This window comes from Schistocerca nitens, chromosome 7 (assembly GCF_023898315.1).
Source record: "Schistocerca nitens isolate TAMUIC-IGC-003100 chromosome 7, iqSchNite1.1, whole genome shotgun sequence".
Taxonomy (NCBI): Eukaryota; Metazoa; Arthropoda; class Insecta; order Orthoptera; family Acrididae; genus Schistocerca; species Schistocerca nitens.
In genome coordinates this window covers 338,990,497-339,010,232 of record NC_064620.1, presented here as the reverse complement: position 1 = coordinate 339,010,232, position 19,736 = coordinate 338,990,497, and positions in this window count along the sequence as shown.

Below are 19,736 nucleotides of genomic sequence, written 5' to 3'. Positions count from 1 at the left end.
GAAGTGAGTAAATAGCTTCTTCAAAGAGTAAAATTTTTCCGTAATTTGCGTAATGTTGTTCAAATCAATAAATATTTTTAACTACACACTTTGTAAGATAGCCTACGTTCTTCCTCAGCCACGTCACTCCTCACGTCAAATTCCATGGTTATTATTTCAGCGGTTTGGTCGTCACGAGGTAACACACAGAGTTACTTTCGCATTTCTAATATTAGTACGAAAGTAAGGAATAGTATGAAGTAAAAACGTTGAGGATTGTATAATCATTGTATTCTGCGCTCAGTAAAATGAAGTGACATGTGCGTATGGCTTAATTGACCAGGATGTTCGGGAGTTTGTGCAAGTCTTTCTATTTGATACCTCTTCGCTAACTTACGCGTTGGTGACGATAATGTGATGATGACGACACACACATTCAGACAAAACCGAGAGCGACAAATCGAATCCGGGAACCCATGATCCAAACAAAGCAACGTTCACCACGTGATAACGAATCACTCAGAACAATTTGGACATAAGATAAAAGTTATAAGAGACGCCTGACGATTTTTCTTAGTTTCCTATTTCGAATATAATCTGATCTCGTTGACTTTATGCTTTTAGATTCTATATGAAAACTATTAATTTATATACAAAATAACTAAAACTTTTAAAAAACTATATAAAATTGTTTATACATACCATGAGAGCTTGGTGGGGATTTCAGTTCTCCGCTTTTTTTTTTCTTTCTCCTTTTATTACTGTTTTGTTACAAAATTTCATTTTTTTTTCTCCCATTTGCAGCTTATATCACATGATTTCACTATGGTCTACTGAAGTTTCATTATAGTACCAAGTCACTCTGATAATAAAAAAAAAAGTGGACACGGTGTTGGAATGTGAAACGGGCGGCCCGTGCTCGAATCTCCCTCGTGCCTTTTTGTTTTTCGTTGTTCGCTGTGTTCATATTTGTGTCTATGTTGTGATCTAACGTCCGTTTGCAACAGGAAGGTGATTCTGCACAACTACTATATTAGCAGCCGAAATGAAGTGGCTTTCGAATGGGAATGGCAAAAGTTTGATGACAAGGCGGCAAGTCAATCCAATCCTCCACTGGAAAACAAGTCTGGTGAGTCATACACTGCATTAGTGACAGTACTTGTCTCATATGACGGGAATGTGTTATTGATGCTCCAATTTGTATGCCTGGTGAGTGTGATATGCCTCCTTGCCCGATTCAGGTGTTCGTATGAATGTGAATGTGAATGTGAATGTGATGTCGCCGAAGGAGTCCGCAGCTCGTGGTCTCGCGGTCGCGTTCTCGCTTTCCGAGCACAGGGTCCTGGGTTCGATTCCCGGTGGGGTCAGGGATTTTCACCTGTCTCGAGGTGGCTGGGTATTTGTGTTGTCCTCATCACTTCATCATCATTCATAAAAGTGACGAGATTGGACTGGGAAAAGGTTGGAAATTTGTACGGGCGATGATAACCGCGCAGTTGAGCGCCCCACAAACCAAACCAATCATCATCATCGCCCAAGGAAATATGGAAAACATAATAGTTTGTCATATAAGCTGCAATAAATAGACGCAACAGTTTCACAACTACACAGTCTCTCAGTGCTTTGTCAAAACGTTTGTTTTTAACGTTTTTGAAGTTGCGTTTGGTTTTGGAGGTTTTGACTTTTGAATTCCTATGTTGTAACATAAATTACACACGTTTATGTGTCATTCTATCATTTCTGCGAGACGTCTATGTTGTATCTCGCCTGCTTTCACTGTTCATCACGCTTACTTGCGCAGTAATGTGTTTTTACCACATGACTCGTATTCTGTAGCTAATGTATGACAACTGCCAAGACTACAGAAAAGGAACAGACATTTCAATGGCCAGACCGACAGTTCATGATGTTGTAAAAAGACTAAATACATAAATAATTAAAATAAAGTAAAAGTAAATGGCACAAGACAGGTTTGAACACTTCTCACCCACTTTGTAGTCAAACACCATGACCACTTTACCATGGCACCGTTGCTTTTGCAAGTTTCACTTTTGCTTGGACCGCTCATTGTTTGTATTTTGCTTCTTTACGCAGTTCAGTACACCTTCTTCCCGTTTCCATGCTTGACCTGTGGCCAGTTTTTGACGAGCTATTCATTGGGTCATCTTAGCAGTGAATCTGAGGGGAGTTCGATGGGGAGTTTCCCTTGTTATTAAGGAGATACATTAACCATCTACGTCATGTTAACACGGTGGTTAGGCTCAGATGCACAGGCTGCCCAAGCACGCCTACCCCCTCAACCCAAATTCCCATCTGCTGCAGACCACCAAAGTCCGAAAGAACAGACACCACTCTCATGGGTATGTATGCGCCGTGAAGGATAATGTGAACATTCGCCGCCCGATCTCGTGCGGGACTTTGCATGATGCGACGTGTAAAAAGAGGAAAAACTGGTAGGGGGCGCTATTCTTGTAGAGTGCGCGAAATGGGAATTTGGACTGACGAGGGAGGCATGCTTGGGTAATTCATGCAGTTGCCTTTGACTTTCGTCCCAAAGGGGCGTAGATGATCAACGGTTCTGCCTAGTGAGCAGGAGACCCGGGTTCGGCTTCCTGTTTCAGTACAAATTTTCATTTGTCGCCAGTGATTTCTTTAATTGCCGAGTGTGGAACAGATCGGATTTTTTTCCTTTTTGAACACATTCTGTGTCAGAACGCGGGATGAAACACAGAAATGGTGTCTGTTCTTTCGGACACGTCACTCGTATAGAAATAGTTTCTGGAGTGTTGTGCAGTCATCTTTTTTATTGTTGGCAGGTGAGTAACGAAGCAATTTCCGGTCCACTGCTGGAACGTCCTACAATTCATTTTCTTGACATGTTTGACTATATACGATATATACTCAGTTTTACTGTCATGGTGAGGAAGATATTCATACATTCGTTTCACAAGCTCTTGCCTTCACCACACTGTCATGGATTAATGAAAGTATTTAAAAAAAACTTAATTATTGCCAGTTTTTGTTATCAGAATTACAGTTTTTCGAAATAGCAATAAAGGTAGTGACCTGTTAAAACGTAAACGGCTGAATCCTTTTTGCTTTTACCCCTCAGAAAATTTCATTTTAGTCCTCAGGGAGCAGTTGGGGACCATTACTGTAGCAGGACACAAAACGATAAAATTTCTATTTGGTGTGACGAATGGCAAATAACTCTAAACATATAAAAATGTAAGTTAATGCAGATGCTTAGGGAAAGCAATACCGAAATGTTCGAATGTAGCATTAGTAATGCGCTGTTCGGCACTGTTACATTGATTAAATATCTAGGCGTAACGCTGCAAAGCGATATGAAATGGAACGAGCGCGTAAAGACTATAGGTTGTAGTAGGTTTATTGGGAGAATTTTGGGAAAGTATGGTTCATCTGTAAAGGAAACTACGTACAGATTACCAGTGCCATTATCGAATACTGCTCGTTGTTTTGAATCCCAACCAAGTCTGATGAAAGGAAGACATGGAAGCAGTTCAGAGGTGACTGCTAGATTTCTCACGATTACCTTCATTCAACACGCAAGGCTTATGGAGATGCTTCGGGAACTCAAATGGGTGTCCCTGGATTGAAGGCGACCTTCTTCTCGAGGATTACTGTTGAGAAACTTTAGGGAACCAACATTTGAAGCTGACTGCAGAACGATCCTTCTGCCACCAACGTATATTTCGCGTAAGGACCACGAAGGTAAGACAAATTATGGCTCTTTCGGGGGCATATAGACAGTCATTTTTCCCTCGCCCTGTCTGCGAATGGAGCAAGAAAGGAAATGCTTAGTAGCGGTGAAGGTGCCATCCGCCATGCTCCTTACGATGGCTTGCGAAGTATGTATTTATATGTAGATGTACAAGAAGCCTATAAAAAATCGTTCGGCTGGTTCTTGAGTATTGTTTGTCGGTCCGGCACACGTAACATGTTAGATTAGCAAAAGAGAGAGAGATGGGGGGGAGACGGGGGGGGGGGGGAGAGGGGGAGAAACGGGGGGATAGAGAGAGACAGAGAGAGACAGAAAAAAATGGTTCAAATGGCTCTGAGCACTATGCGACTTAACTTCTGAGGTCATCAGTCGCCTAGAACTTAGAACTAATTAAACCTAACTAGCCTAAGGACATCACACACATCCATGCCCGAGGCAGGATTCGAACCTGCGATCGTAGCGGACGCTCGGTTCCAAACTGTAGCGCCTAGAACCGCACGGCCACTCTGGCCGGCAGATAGACAGAGACAGAGATATAGAGATACAGCTGAAGAAGAACGACGCGTTTCGTCAGGAGTTCATTTCAAGCGTGGATGCAGGGGCTGGGATGGGGAGGGATAGGGCCATGGCACCCTCCCCCTCTAACGTACAGAACATTTCAATAGAAGTGTTTGTAATTTTGTATATATCCATCTCCAAATTTCACTTCGAAACTTTCGAAGTACAAAGAAGCCTGGAAAACGGGGAATTAGAGAAATTACGAGCTTGTTTTAACATCGCATACTTTTACGTTGTTAGGGAGACGGCCTGCGCTTATGGGTGAGCTCACGGCCAGACCTGGTACATTCCAGCCAGTTAGAGACGCACGTTCAGACTGTGACAGTAATGCTGCCAACAACAGATTTGACACGACTTGCCGTTCCACAGGTAGAAATGGCAAACCACAGCAAGCTGAGTAAAGTCAAACCGAGGTGGAAAAAGTCTCCACTCAGACTCAAAAGACAAACTTCCTGAACTAAGTCTGAAATGACTGCCGGCCGGAGGGGCCGTGCGGTTCTAGGCGCTACAGTCTGGAGCCGAGCGACCGCTACGGTCGCAGGTTCGAATCCTGCCTCGGGCATGGATGTGTGTGATGTCCTTAGGTTAGTTAGGTTTAATTAGTTCTAAGTTCTAGGCGACTTATGACCTCAGAAGTTAGGTCGCATAGTGATCAGACCCATTTTCTGAAATGACTGAACGAATAAACATTCGACACATTTACACATTACAAAAGCTACAGTTTCCAGCATGTGTTTACAATCTTAGTAGTTAGTGAAATACTGATAATTGTGATTTTACATCTACTATTGTTTGAAGTTGTCAAAGTTGTGAGAGTCTGTAACTGGTGTGACGTTAATGCGATGCAGGTATGTTCTGTGTTCTGGGACGATTTGTTGTCGTTGCACGCACGCCGTCTGTTTCCGGACACACATTCCTAGGACCTTTTTCGTCCATTTACATTCAGGAATCTGTTCCTGCAGTTTGTTGTTTTTATTAATGTTCGCCCTGTATGTGTGTATCGCTATCCCATGATTTTTGTCACGAAAGTGTACTATTTCATTGTAAGGTAAACATTGAACACTGACCTTCATATACAGAGGAAAATTTATGAAAAAATAGTAACTCCAAAAACTATGAGACGAATATGAAGAACACAAGACACGAAATCAATGAAAATATGTTTTCAGACAAATGTTTTCTGTTTGTCGTCCTAAATTTCAACCATTTCCACGCTACTCACATCTAAAATTATGTGGTCGTTTTGGCTGGGCAGGTCCACTCTATGGTGCAGTTTTTGATCCCCTATCGCTGCGTTCCAAGATCACAGGGCTCCTTTCCGCACAGTTCGCATCGCCCAATACTGGCTTTGTGAGCACGAGGATAAAATTTCCCATCTCCCATGGCCATAACAGTCACCAGAGCTTAATTTTATTCAGCCCTTGTGGTGTACTTTGGAGAGAAGGGTGCGTGATCGCTATCCACCTCCATTATCGCTGCCTGAACTTGACACTATTTAGCCTGAGGAATGGAAAAAGTTCCCTTGAAAACCATACAAGTCCTGTATTTATCCATTCCGAAATAACTGGTACCTGTTCTGAATGACAACCGATTTCCTTCGCGGTACTGAGCATGGTAATGTATTCTGTTTTTGGTGTTCCCATATTTTTGTCCACCACCTGTATGTGTGACAAGCAATTGATTTAAGAAGTATCGTAGTTACAGACTCTCACAACTTTGACAACTTCAAACAATAGTAGATGTAAAATCACAATTATCAGTATTTCACTAACTACTAAGATTGTAAACACATGCTGGAAACTGTAGCTTTTCTAATGTGTAAATGTGTCGAATGTTTATTCGTTCAGTCATTTCAGAAAATGGGTCTGATCACTATGCGACCTAACTTCTGAGGTCATAAGTCGCCTAGAACTTAGAACTAATTAAACCTAACTAACCTAAGGACATCACACACATCCATGCCCGAGGCAGGATTCGAACCTGCGACCGTAGCGGTCGCTCGGCTCCAGACTGTAGCGCCTAGAACCGCACGGCCCCTCCGGCCGGCAGTCATTTCAGACTTAGTTCAGGAAGTTTGTCTTTTGAGTCTGAGTGGAGACTTTTTCCACCTCGGTTTGACTTTACTCAGCTTGCTGTGGTTTGCCATTTCTACCTGTGGAACGGCAAGTCGTGTCAAATCTGTTGTTGGCAGCATTACTGTCACAGTCTGAACGTGCGTCTCTAACTGGCTGGAATGTACCAGGTCTGGCCGTGAGCTCACCCATAAGCGCAGGCCGTCTCCCTAACAACGTAAAAGTATGCGATGTTAAAACAAGCTCGTAATTTCTCTAATTCCCCGTTTTCCAGGCTTCTTTGTACTTCGAAAGTTTCGAAGTGAAATTTGGAGATGGATATATACAAAATTACAAACACTTCTATTGAAATGTTCTGTACGTTAGAGGGGGAGGGTGCCATGGCCCTATCCCTCCCCATCCCAGCCCCTGCATCCACGCTTGAAATGAACTCCTGACGAAACGCGTCGTTCTTCTTCAGCTGTATCTCTATATCTCTGTCTCTGTCTATCTGCCGGCCAGAGTGGCCGTGCGGTTCTAGGCGCTACAGTTTGGAACCGAGCGTCCGCTACGATCGCAGGTTCGAATCCTGCCTCGGGCATGGATGTGTGTGATGTCCTTAGGCTAGTTAGGTTTAATTAGTTCTAAGTTCTAGGCGACTGATGACCTCAGAAGTTAAGTCGCATAGTGCTCAGAGCCATTTGAACCATTTTTTTCTGTCTCTCTCTGTCTCTCTCTATCCCCCCGTTTCTCCCCCTCTCCCCCCCCCCGTCTCCCCCCCATCTCTCTCTCTTTTGCTAATCTAACATGTTACGTGTGCCGGACCGACAAACAATACTCAAGAACCAGCCGAACGATTTTTTATAGGCTTCTTGTACATCTACATATAAATACATACTTCGCAAGCCATCGTAAGGAGAATGGCGGATGGCACCTTCACCGCTACTAAGCATTTCCTTTCTTGCTCCATTCGCAGACAGGGCGAGGGAAAAATGACTGTCTATATGCCCCCGAAAGAGCCATAATTTGTCTTACCTTCGTGGTCCTTACGCGAAATATACGTTGGTGGCAGAAGGATCGTTCTGCAGTCAGCTTCAAAAGTTGGTTCCATAAATTTTCTCAACAGTAATCCTCGAGAAGAAGGTCGCCTTCAATCCAGGCACACCCATTTGAGTTCCCGAAGCATCTCCATAAGCCTTGCGTGTTGAATGAAGGTAATCGTGAGAAATCTAGCAGTCACCTCTGAACTGCTTCCATGTCTTCCTTTCATCAGACTTGGTTGGGATTCAAAACAACGAGCAGTATTCGATAATGGCACTGGTAATCTGTACGTAGTTTCCTTTACAGATGAACCATACTTTCCCAAAATTCTCCCAATAAACCTACTACAACCTATAGTCTTTACGCGCTCGTTCCATTTCATATCGCTTTGCAGCGTTACGCCTAGATATTTAATCAATGTAACAGTGCCGAACAGCGCATTACTAATGCTACATTCGAACATTTCGGTATTGCTTTCCCTAAGCATCTGCATTAACTTACATTTTTATATGTTTAGAGTTATTTGCCATTCGTCACACCAAATAGAAATTTTATCGTTTTGTGTCCTGCTACAGTAATGGTCCCCAACTGCTCCCTGAGGACTAAAATGAAATTTTCTGAGGGGTAAAAGCAAAAAGGATTCAGCCGTTTACGTTTTAACAGGTCACTACCTTTATTGCTATTTCGAAAAACTGTAATTCTGATAACAAAAACTGGCAATAATTAAGTTTTTTTTAAATACTTTCATTAATCCATGACAGTGTGGTGAAGGCAAGAGCTTGTGAAACGAATGTATGAATATCTTCCTCACCATGACAGTAAAACTGAGTATATATCGTATATAGTCAAACATGTCAAGAAAATGAATTGTAGGACGTTCCAGCAGTGGACCGGAAATTGCTTCGTTACTCACCTGCCAACAATAAAAAAGATGACTGCACAACACTCCAGAAACTATTTCTATACGAGTGACGTGTCCGAAAGAACAGACACCATTTCTGTGTTTCATCCCGCGTTCTGGCACAGAATGTGTTCAAAAAGGAGAAAATCTGATCTGTTCCACATAGGCAATTAAAGAAATCACTGGCGACAAATGAAAATTTGTACTGAAAAAGGAAGCCGAACCCAGGTCTCCTGCTCACTAGGCAGAAGCGTTGATCATCTACGCCACCTTGCGACGAAAGTCAAAGGCAACTGCATGAATTACCCAAGCACGCCTCCCTCGTCAGCCCAAATTCCCATTTCACGCACTCTACAAATATAGCGCCCCCTACCAGTTTTTCCTCTTTTTACACGTCGCATCATGCAAAGTCCCGCACGAGGTCGGGCGACGAATGTTCATATTATCCTTCACGGCGCATACATACCCATATGAGTGGTGTCTGTTCTTTCGGACTTTGGTGGTCTGCAGCAGATGGGAATTTGGGTTGAGGGGGTAGGCGTGCTTGGGTAGCCTGTGCATCTGAGCCTAACCACCGTGTTAACATGGCGTAGATGGTTAATGTATCTCCTTAATAACAAGGGAAATTCCCCATCGCACTCCCCTCAGATTTACTGCTAAGGTGACCCAATGAATAGCTCGTCAAAAACTGGTCACAGGTCAAGCATGGCAACGGGAAGAAGGTGTACTGAACTGCGTAAAGAAGCAAAATACAGGGTGATTCAAAAAGAATACCACAACTTTAGGAATTTAAAACTCTGCAACGACAAAAGGCAGAGCTAAGCACTATCTGTCGGCGAATTAAGGGAGCTATAAAGTTTCATTTAGTTGTACATTTGTTCGCTTGAGGCGCTGTTGACTAGGCGTCAGCGTCAGTTGATGCTAATATGGCGACCGCTCAACAGAAAGCTTTTTGTGTTATTGAGTACGGCAGAAGTGAATCGACGACAGTTGTTCAGCGTGCATTTCGAACGAAGTATGGTGTTAAACCTCCTGATAGGTGGTGTATTAAACGTTGGTATAAACAGTTTACAGAGAATGGGTGTTTGTACAAAGGGAAAAGTTCTGGACGGCCGAGAACGAGTGATGAAAATGTAGCACGCATCCAGCAAGCATTTGTTCGCAGCCCAGGAAAATCGACTCGCAGAGCTAGCAGAGAGCTGCAAATTCCACAATCAACTGTATGGAGAGTCCTACGAAAAAGGTTAGTTATGAAACCTGAACGTCAACTACCCGGGGCGATGGATCGGCCGCCAGGCAGCCCGTGACAGAGCACTTCATCACTGGCCTCCAAGAAGCCCTGATCTTACCCCCTGCGATTTTTTCTTACGGGGGTATGTTGAGGATATGGTGTTTCGGCCACCTCTCCCAGCCACCATTGATGATTTGAAACGAGAAATAACAGCAGCTATCCAAACTGTTACGCCTGATATGCTACAGAGAGTGTGGAACGAGTTGGAGTATCGGGTTGATATTGCTCTTGGGTCTGGAGGGGGCCATATTGAACATCTCTGAACTTGTTTTTGAGTGAAAAAAACCTTTTTAAATACTCTTTGCAATTTCTTTCATTAAATACACATTTTTAAAGTTGTGGTATTCTTTTTGAATCACCCAGTATAAACAATGAGCGGTCCAAACAAAAGTGAAACTTGCAAAACCAACGGTGCCATGGTAAAGTGGTCATGGTGTTTGACTACAAAGTGGGTGAGAAGTGTTCAAACCTGTCTTGTGCCATTTACTTTTACTTTATTTTAATTATTTATGTATTTAGTCTTTTTACAACATCATGAACTGTCCGTCTGGCCATTGAAATGTCTTCCTTTTTTGTAGTCTTGGCAGTTGTCATATATTAGCTACAGAATATGAGTCATGTGGTAAAAACACATTACTGCGCAAGTAAGCGTGATGAACAGTGAAAGCAGGTGACATACAACATAGACGTCTCGCAGAAATGATAGAATAAGAGATAAACGGGTGTAAACTATGTTACAACAAAGGAATTCAAAAGTCAAAACCTCCAAAACAAAACGCAACTTCAAAAACGTTAAAAACAAACGTTTTGACAAAGCACTTAGAGACTGTGTAGCTGTGAAACTGTTGCATCTATTTATTGCAGCTTATATGACAAACTATTATGTTTTCCACATTTCCTTGGGCGATGATGATGATGATGATTGGTTTGGTTTGTGGGGCGCTCAACTGCGCGGTTATCATCGCCCGTACAAATTTCTAACCTTTTCCAATCTCGCCACTTTTATGAATGATGATGAAGTGATGAGGACAACACAAACACCCAGCCACCTCGAGGCAGGGGAAAATCCCTGACCCCACCGGGAATCTAACCCAGGACCCTGTGCTCGGAAAGCGAGAACGCGACCGCGAGACCACGAGCTGCGGACTCCTTCGGCGACATCACATTCACATTCATACGAACACCTGAATCGGGCAAGGAGGCGTATCACACTCACCAGGCATACAAACTGGTGCGTCAATAATACATTCCTGTCATATGAGACAAGTACTGTCACGAATGCCGTGTATGACTCACCAGACTTGTTTTCCAGTGGAGGATTGGATTGACTTGCCGCCTTGTCATCAAACTTTTGCCATTCCCATTCGAAAGCCACTTCATTTCGGCTGCTAATATAGTAGTTGTGCAGAATCAACTTTCATTATAGGCCCCTTCCTTACACCTTCCTGTTGCAAACGGACGTTAGATCACAACATAGACACAAATATGAACACAGCGAACAACGAAAAACAAAAAGGCACGCGGGAGATTCGAGCACGGGCCGCCCGTTTCACATTCCAACACCGTGCCCACTTTTTTTTATTATTATCAGAGTGACTTTGTACTATCATGAAACTTCAGTAGACCATAGTCAAATCATGTGATATAAACTGCAAATGGGAGAAAAAATTAATTATGGTAACAAAACAGTAATAAAAGGAGAAAGAAAAAAAAGTGGAGAACTGAAATCCCCATCAAGCTCTCATGATATATACATAAACAATTTTTATATAGTTTTTTTAAAGTTTTAGTTATTTTGTATATAAATTAATAGTTTTCATATAGAATCTAAAAGCATGAAGTCAACGAGATCAGATTATATTCGAAATAGGAAACTAAGAAAAATTCCAAGCTATTTTCAATTACTATATACGCTCATGTGTATATATACTTCATCTATACACATTTTACGATAGAACTGGAGCGATACTGAGCCAAAACACAAAACAAAACGAGCAGGTAAAGTAGGAGAGAACAAGTCGAAGGAAATCAGATGGGAAACATACATAACAAAGAAGACACCTATCATCATCAGATAAATGAAATTAACCAACACCTTGTCGACGGAAAACAAGATTGAACATGTTGTCGAAGAGGTCACGATACCGAGGCATTCACAAACATTTCCCATAGGCCATGATCATGTACTGCATGAAGTTCATGTGATCTTCCTCCTCGCCCTCTACAACATAATGAACGAAGTGTCCCAGTAATCACTTAACGATTTGGGTTTTCGACCGTGGAAAGATGGGACAATCTGGGCGCTAAGTGATGTCCGTAGTGTATAAATTCTCAGAAGATCGAGTAAGGAAGGCTAATTTCGTTCTAATCCAAGACCAATTTGCCATATGACCTCCACAAATAAAGCGATGTATCGTACAACGACTACATAAATCCGTGTCTCTAAGCTCAATACGGAAAAGTCGCTCGTTCGTTGGAATTAACTTATTTACTACCTTATACCAAGAGGACGCTAAGGAAGACATATTGCATCAAAATGTCGTCCAGTTTCTTTGCGGTGATCCTCTTTCATGGAGGTTCAGGGAAAGGACTTCTTTCCAACTAGTCTGTAGGAATTTCATGGTGAGGAAGGGTCTCCGGAAAATGTCAGTCCCTAAATAGCTCACTGCAAGATAGATGTCACGAACGTGTTTTAACTTATGATTTATGCGACCAACATCAATGGGTTCAAGACTAGCACGGAGGACACAGAAATAAACCAGAGGTGAATGTGTGAGTTTCTAGAGTCATCATCAAAACAGTACGTCGCACATATAGCATCTGCGTCTTCCTTCGTATATCAGCCAGGCCCAATCCCTAAAGAAGCGAGGCTTCGTGACCACCTCGTACCGTAAGCGAAAGATATGTCTTTTCCGTAAGAAACGACCAGACAGTTGCTGTAGTTTCTTCGCCATCACCGAAGGAAGCGGTTAAACTTGGGCCATGTAATAAACTTTGCATAAGACGTATGTATCAAGTATTCGGACTTTCTGCATCAGAGTAAAAGGACGCCTTTCATGTTCTAGTATCGCTCCCTGAATTTTTTCCGCAACGGACTTCCAGCTGAGCGTCGCCATTTTGAGTGGACTACGATCATTGATGATACCGAGAGTCGTATGCCGATCCACTGCAGTAGCCCATGGAACAACGGTGTCATAAAAACGTCGCAAAGTAAGAAGCTGTATTTACCTTCATTAAGTAGTGCACCAGAACTACGACAATAATGATCGTTACAGCGTTCAGTCGAGGTATGTCTGCAGAATCGCGGAGTAAAACCATCACATCGTCCGCGTATGCACGAACAGCTGCAGTTCTTCTGGAAAGAGTCCAGCCTTTCAGCTGTGATGCTGGTATCCGAAGTAGGGGTTCCAGAGACAACACAAAGTCATTGACAGCGGGCTTACTTGAGGCATTCCCCGACGAATATTTATCGGGGAGTCAGTTGGCCATTAACAACAACCGAAGCCGAAATACCCGTTAACAGATTCGAGAACACTCGCCGTCTGCCTCCAGAATTCGAAGCAAAAAGTCTTGATTAACACGATCAAATGCCTTATCAAAGCCTAGGAAAGCAAGGGCAGAAGGAACGGACGTTACAGCAGCATCCGAGACCACGTCACGGCACTCGGCTATAGGGGTAAGAATGGTACGACCAGGTACGCAGCTTTCATGTTTTGCAACAATCATCTTCATCAGAGCCTATATGTTACTATGAACTGCCCTTGCCACAGTCTTATAATCGAAGTTTAACAAAGTAATTGGTTGAAAGCTATCAGCAGAAGCCGGACCAAGGCGTTTCGGGAGTAAAACAATTTTTTCCCACTTTGAACGAGTCGGCACAGCTGTACCCTGTAACATGGCATTCAAAAGAGGCAAAGGTAGCACCCAACAACGGCCAAAAGCGCACGTAAAATTCCTTGGGAAGTCCATCCAGATCGAGAGACTTCTGAGAAGGCGATCCCACACTAAGTTTGTAAACTTCCCCAGGCTGAAATGCAGGTAAGAGCCTTTCATCATGTTCAGGTATAAGTGCCGTGTCCAAGACGCTAACTAGTGACTCGTAAATGTTTGCACTGGGCTCATCGGTTTCTTAGATATCTACGTAGTACTGGTGTAAGACACGCACTGTAACAGCTTGCTCCGATACGTTACGTCCTTTATTTGTCGTGAGAGAATGAATACAAGGGCGTCGGGGACGGGTCTGATGACGAAGCAAATGATGTAAGGAAGTCAGTTCTTCCGTCACCGATGATCGTGGCTTGGATCGGATTTTCAACCCTTCCATTTGTATTCTTTACAAGGTCAACAATTTTGCCTTAACATTCCTAACATTCGGAATTCGCAGAGTGTGTGAAACCGCAGCATCAAAGTTCACGCTGGTTGGAATAGTCATCTACATCTACATCCATATTCCGCAAGCCACCTGACGGTGTGTGGCGGAGGGTACCCTGAGTACCTCTATCGGTTCTCCCTTCTATTCCAGTCTCGTATTGTTCGTGGAAAGAAGGATTGTCGGCCTGCTTATGTGTTTAATATTCGTAAGTTCTCCGAAAATCTCGAGGTTTGGAACACAGAAAGTTATCAGTTTGCCTGAGCCTCGGTTTTGTCAGCTGTGTCCACCAGTCAAGGATGGAACAGTACTTCCCAGTGGACCGTAGAGTACGCTCCCACACGGCTTGCACACGTCATCGAGAGAGGGGTCAGCTAGGCGAGCGACGATTGACATCCACGGATTGCGAAGCAATCTGTCTGGTTGCCGTTCTAGATTGAGGGTTGTAGTCACAACACTGTGATCCGTAAACGAAGCTGGAATGACAACATTACGAATGCAATCGCGCAGGCCGTCTGATAAGTAAAACCTATCTAACCTGCTACTAGAAGTCTCAGTAAAGTAGGTAAATTCTTGCAGGCGTAAAGAACGGACCAATTCATGTAATTCGCGACAGAAATTAAAATTTGAAGATTAATCTGCAGGACGCAACATAGTTAAAGTCACCACCCAACAGAATACCCGGAGGACTCTTACGCAACAGATAAACAATTTCCTCTTTATAAAAACACGAACGATACACTGCACGACCAGTGACACAAGGAGCATATAAAATAACTAAGGTAAGATTAAAAAGTTGACAACATAATCCCCTGCCACAATCCAACATTTCCATCGCAGCAATAGGGATGCCTTCGCGAAAATGTAAGGTGGTTCCTGTAGAAAATTCGGGTGTGCATTAAAGATCACACGAAAAATCGGGTAAGAAAAAATGCCTAAATAACACCTTCTGTAACAAGATTTATGTCCGCACATGAATCACAAATAAACTGACGCAGCGAATCCAATAGCAATTCTGATTCTACACTATTAACGTTTAAGGAATGGAACGTGTAGACTTGGGTCTTCGATCGGGGATGTACGGGAAGTCCGAACAGTATTAGGTAGACAGTTGAGAGTCAAGGTCCATTGCGGAATCCACAGACGAATCAGACATCGGGAGACCAGAACCCCCGTCATCGCAACCTTTTCTTCTTAGATTTCTTACGTGCCACCGCACGGTCTGGTTGTATACGCTGTTTCTGTTGGCTGAGTGACATGGCGGCCTCTGCAGATGAAAGTGTGGGAGGGGTCATAGGCACAGCTTCCTGCCCCTCAGAACGAGGGTCTTGTAATGCAGTTCCAGTCACATTATGTGGAACTGCCAGTGTAACAGATGTTACTAGGTCGCTAATTTTACTCTCCTCGGGAGTTGCTGTAGGTGGCAAATTCGTAAACCTTCAGCAGCTGAAGACGAACGAGCAGGAGGACATTGCATCGTCTCAGACTAACGGTGGACACAAAGAGGAAGGCCGGCCAGGGTGGCCGAGCGGTTCTAGGCGCTACAGTCTGGAACCGCGCGACCGCTACGGTCGCAGGTTCGAATCCTACCTCGGGCATGGATGTGTGTGCTGTCCTTAGGTTAGATAGGTTTAAGTAGTTCTAAGTTCCAGGGAACTGATGACCTCAGAAGTTAAGTCCCATAGTGCTCAGAGCCATTTGAACAACAAAGACGAAGGGGGGGGGGACACTAAGCTCCGTCTTCACACACAGGCAGCTCAGAAGGAGCCACTTCGCGAGCAGAAGGGATCCAGGGGATAACTTCTTCGCCACTCACCGTACCACGGACGGGAGGTATCGTATCACCGAGAGGAACAGGGGACGCAATCGATGCGGAGGATATAGGCGCGGAAGACACAGCCATATCCTCAAAATGGTTCAAATAGCTCTAAGCACTATGGGACTTAACATCTGAGGTCATCAGTCCCCTAGACTTAGAACTACTTAAACCTATATACATCACACACATCCATGCTCGAGGCAGGATTCGAACCTGCGACCGCAGCAGTAGCGCGGTTCCGGACTGAAGCGCCTAGAACCGTCGGCCACAACGGCCGGCACAGCCATATCCTCATCATCATCATCATCATCTTGAGTGTGACGTCACCTGTTTGTCACCGTTACAGGTTCTGTCCTGGGGTCTATAGGATTCTGAACCTGTCGCGGAGGTAAAGGCGGAAATTCACTGACACGATTATCATAACTGACTTTTTGTTAATTATGATCCGAAGCAGAAGTAGGATCAACGGAGGGTGTGGAAGGAATAAGATCAGAAAGCGTCAATTTGAGATGTTGCACTAATGACGGATTTAATACAAAAACACTCCGCAGGCAATTAGACCGAACGTGCCCACTTTGATTACATAGGAAACTGGCTCCCTCTTGACCAGTTTACATGACACGAACGCGGTAACTAAACACTTGAAAGTGTGATGGCATATTGTGTTTGACATGCATTTCCACGGAATGAATTCCACTATAACACTGCAGTCTGTGTTGAATAGACCAGCGGTCACGACGGACGTTGTTCACGTTACCATAAGGAGTAAATATGTCCTTTTCGAAACTTATCATCAACTTCTGGCGGGAGGTTGAACACTAACATTGATATAGTCAATTTCAGCATCTGCGAGTGACACCATACTAACAGAATTATCGTCATTCTTGAACGGGGCTTGAGAACAATGTCGCGACCCTACTCTTTCGACGTGAAGGGGATCCATAAATTTCACGTAAAACACATACTCGTCTGCATCAAAACAAGTGGTGTGGACCTGATCAGAGTTCACATGAATTGTATCAACAAGCCAATCCAGGATTTCTAGAGAACCGGGCTACACGTGCCGCGTTGTTTTATCGAAAGTAAAGCTCACAGTACCTTTTCGTGGAATACATGTTGAAACCATGGCAGCCATAGCGGAGCGGCCGATTCCGCTGCGAGTAGACAAACACTGAACAGACAGTAAGGCGGAGCGGAGGCGCCGCGACTCACTCGGCAGACAGAACAGCACTAACGAGGGAAACTTCGCACAAGCGACGCTGCGGCAGGGGATATAAACAAGAACCTTACCGCTCGGCGCTCGAAGCGGGACGGACTACGAGTGCGTTGCTTTTGCACATTGCACCATGTTGCACTTGTTCTGCTTGGACCGTTCATTGTTTCTATTCCGCTATTTTTTTTCACAGTTTAGTTCACCTTCTTCCTGTTTTCACACCTGATCTTTGTTCAGTTTCTGACGGGCTATCCACTGGGCTCTCTCACTACTAAATATGAGGGGGGGGGGATGATGGGGAGTTTCTCCTGTAAGCAAGAGACCAGGGTTCGCGTCCCACCCTTGATACAAATATTCATTTGTCACCAGTGAATTCATTCACTGCCCGAATTTTTATTGTTATTATCTTCAGCGACGGTAGTCTTCTAGCATGCGCCATTTTAGAAGTAGTGTGTGTTGTGTCTAGACCATACAGCCTAGACACAATGCTGTAGCCGATAGGGCACGCAATGCTAACGCAGACGGGCGTGAAGTCTGGAACATGAGACTTATAAATGAATAAGAAGAAAAGTACGTAGATGCTTGTTACTTAACTTTTAATTAGTCCTTGGAATACATCTCTCTTGAATATTAGTAAGCTATAGGCACTGATACAAATGGCGCCTTGCTAGGTGGTCGCCAGTTAACTTAGCAGAGGGCTATTTTACTGTCTATCTCTCGGCAAATGAGAGCCAGGCTTAGCACGTCCAATCGCTAGCTATGTTGTCCGTACAACTGGGGCGAGGTCTCCTCAGTCTCTCGAGACCTGCCATGTGGTGGCGCTAGGTTTGCGATCACACAGTGGCGACACGCGGGTCCGACATGTACTACAGGACCGCGGCCGATTTAAGTTACCACCTAGTAAGTGTGGTGTCTAGCGGTGACACCACAGTGTGTCCAGCAATAGACTTACAAACAATAAGTATAGTGCACACATTTTAACTTTGTTGATTTCAAATGGAGGTGCAGGACGTGGATGAAGGAAGTGTCGTTTAGTGAGACGACTGGTGCAGAGGAAGCATGTTTCGTAACAAGTGTCTACCCTCAATGAGGATTAGCAGGAGTTGGAGGCAGCACTCACAACGCGCTTATAATTGCTTCACCGTTATGTAAAAAATGGTTGTTAGAAATATGCATTACCAATTGTCTCATTATTCATTAGTTCATGGTTTAATAAACCACCTAAAAAAACTAAATGTCATTTATCTTACTAGTAGCGAATTGTACAGCAACTAGTCGCAAATAATTATAATTGCAAATCCATATTTTGGTCACTGTGTTAACTGTGTGACCATTTTCACTGCCAAAAGACATATAAAGTACCGGTTACAACTAGGTAACACGCATGCTATATTGTATGTACAGTTCTATAAGCTTTACATGTGAGTCAGTTTTAAAATACCTACCAGAAAATTTAAGCTCAAACAAAAAAGCCACTTGTTTGATATTGGTTGCTGTACTCTTTACTACATGAAATAAATACAGTCGCTGGACACATCTGCTTCCACACGGAATCAAACATGATTTATCTTACGCGTTTTAAAAAGAAAAATATCTAAAGAAAATTTCTTTTCATTCTAAAGTTTAGCTAGGCGCTAATGTTGATGGTGGCGGCGGGAGAGGTGGAGGAGGAGGTACTGGCTAATGTATGACTGAACGTGGGGTTAATGCTGATGACGGGGAGCGGGGTACTAGTTAATATCTAATTGCACTCAAGGGTAATGATCTGGGGAAAGTCACTGAACGACGAAACCTTCCCGTAAACCGCAGCATCACAGCAAACAGCTAGAGACTGCTGTCCATCTCGTCCGGCAGATCATTTATGTATGTAGACAATAGTAGCGAACTTACCACACTTTCCAGGGACACTCCGGACGATATCCTTGTTGAGTCAATAATTAAATCACTGGAGACTAAGTACTCTCATGGGTATGGTGGAGTGCCTAGCAGAATATTAAAGTACTGTGTTGCACATGTTAGCCCTGTATTTAGGCATACACTCCTGGAAATGGAAAAAAGAACACATTGACACCGGTGTGTCAGACCCACCATACTTGCTCCGGACACTGCGAGAGGGCTGTACAAGCAATGATCACACGCACGGCACAGCGGACACACCAGGAACCGCGGTGTTGGCCGTCGAATGGCGCTAGCTGCGCAGCATTTGTGCACCGCCGCCGTCAGTGTCAGCCAGTTTGCCGTGGCATACGGAGCTCCATCGCAGTCTTTAACACTGGTAGCATGCCGCGACAGCGTGGACGTGAACCGTATGTGCAGTTGACGGACTTTGAGCGAGGGCGTATAGTGGGCATGCGGGAGGCCCGGTGGACGTACCGCCGAATTGCTCAACACGTGGGGCGTGAGGTCTCCACAGTACATCGATGTTGTCGCCAGTGGTCGGCGGAAGGTGCACGTGCCCGTCGACCTGGTACCGGACCGCAGCGACGCACGGATGCACGCCAAGACCGTAGGATCCTACGCAGTGCCGTAGGGGACCGCACCGCCACTTCCCAGCAAATTAGGGACACTGTTGCTCCTGGGGTATCGGCGAGGACCATTCGCAACCGTCTCCATGAAGCTGGGCTACGGTCCCGCACACCGTTAGGCCGTCTTCCGCTCACGCCCCAACATCGTGCAGCCCGCCTCCAGTGGTGTCGCGACAGGCGTGAATGGAGGGACGAATGGAGACGTGTCGTCTTCAGCGATGAGAGTCGCTTCTGCCTTGGTGCC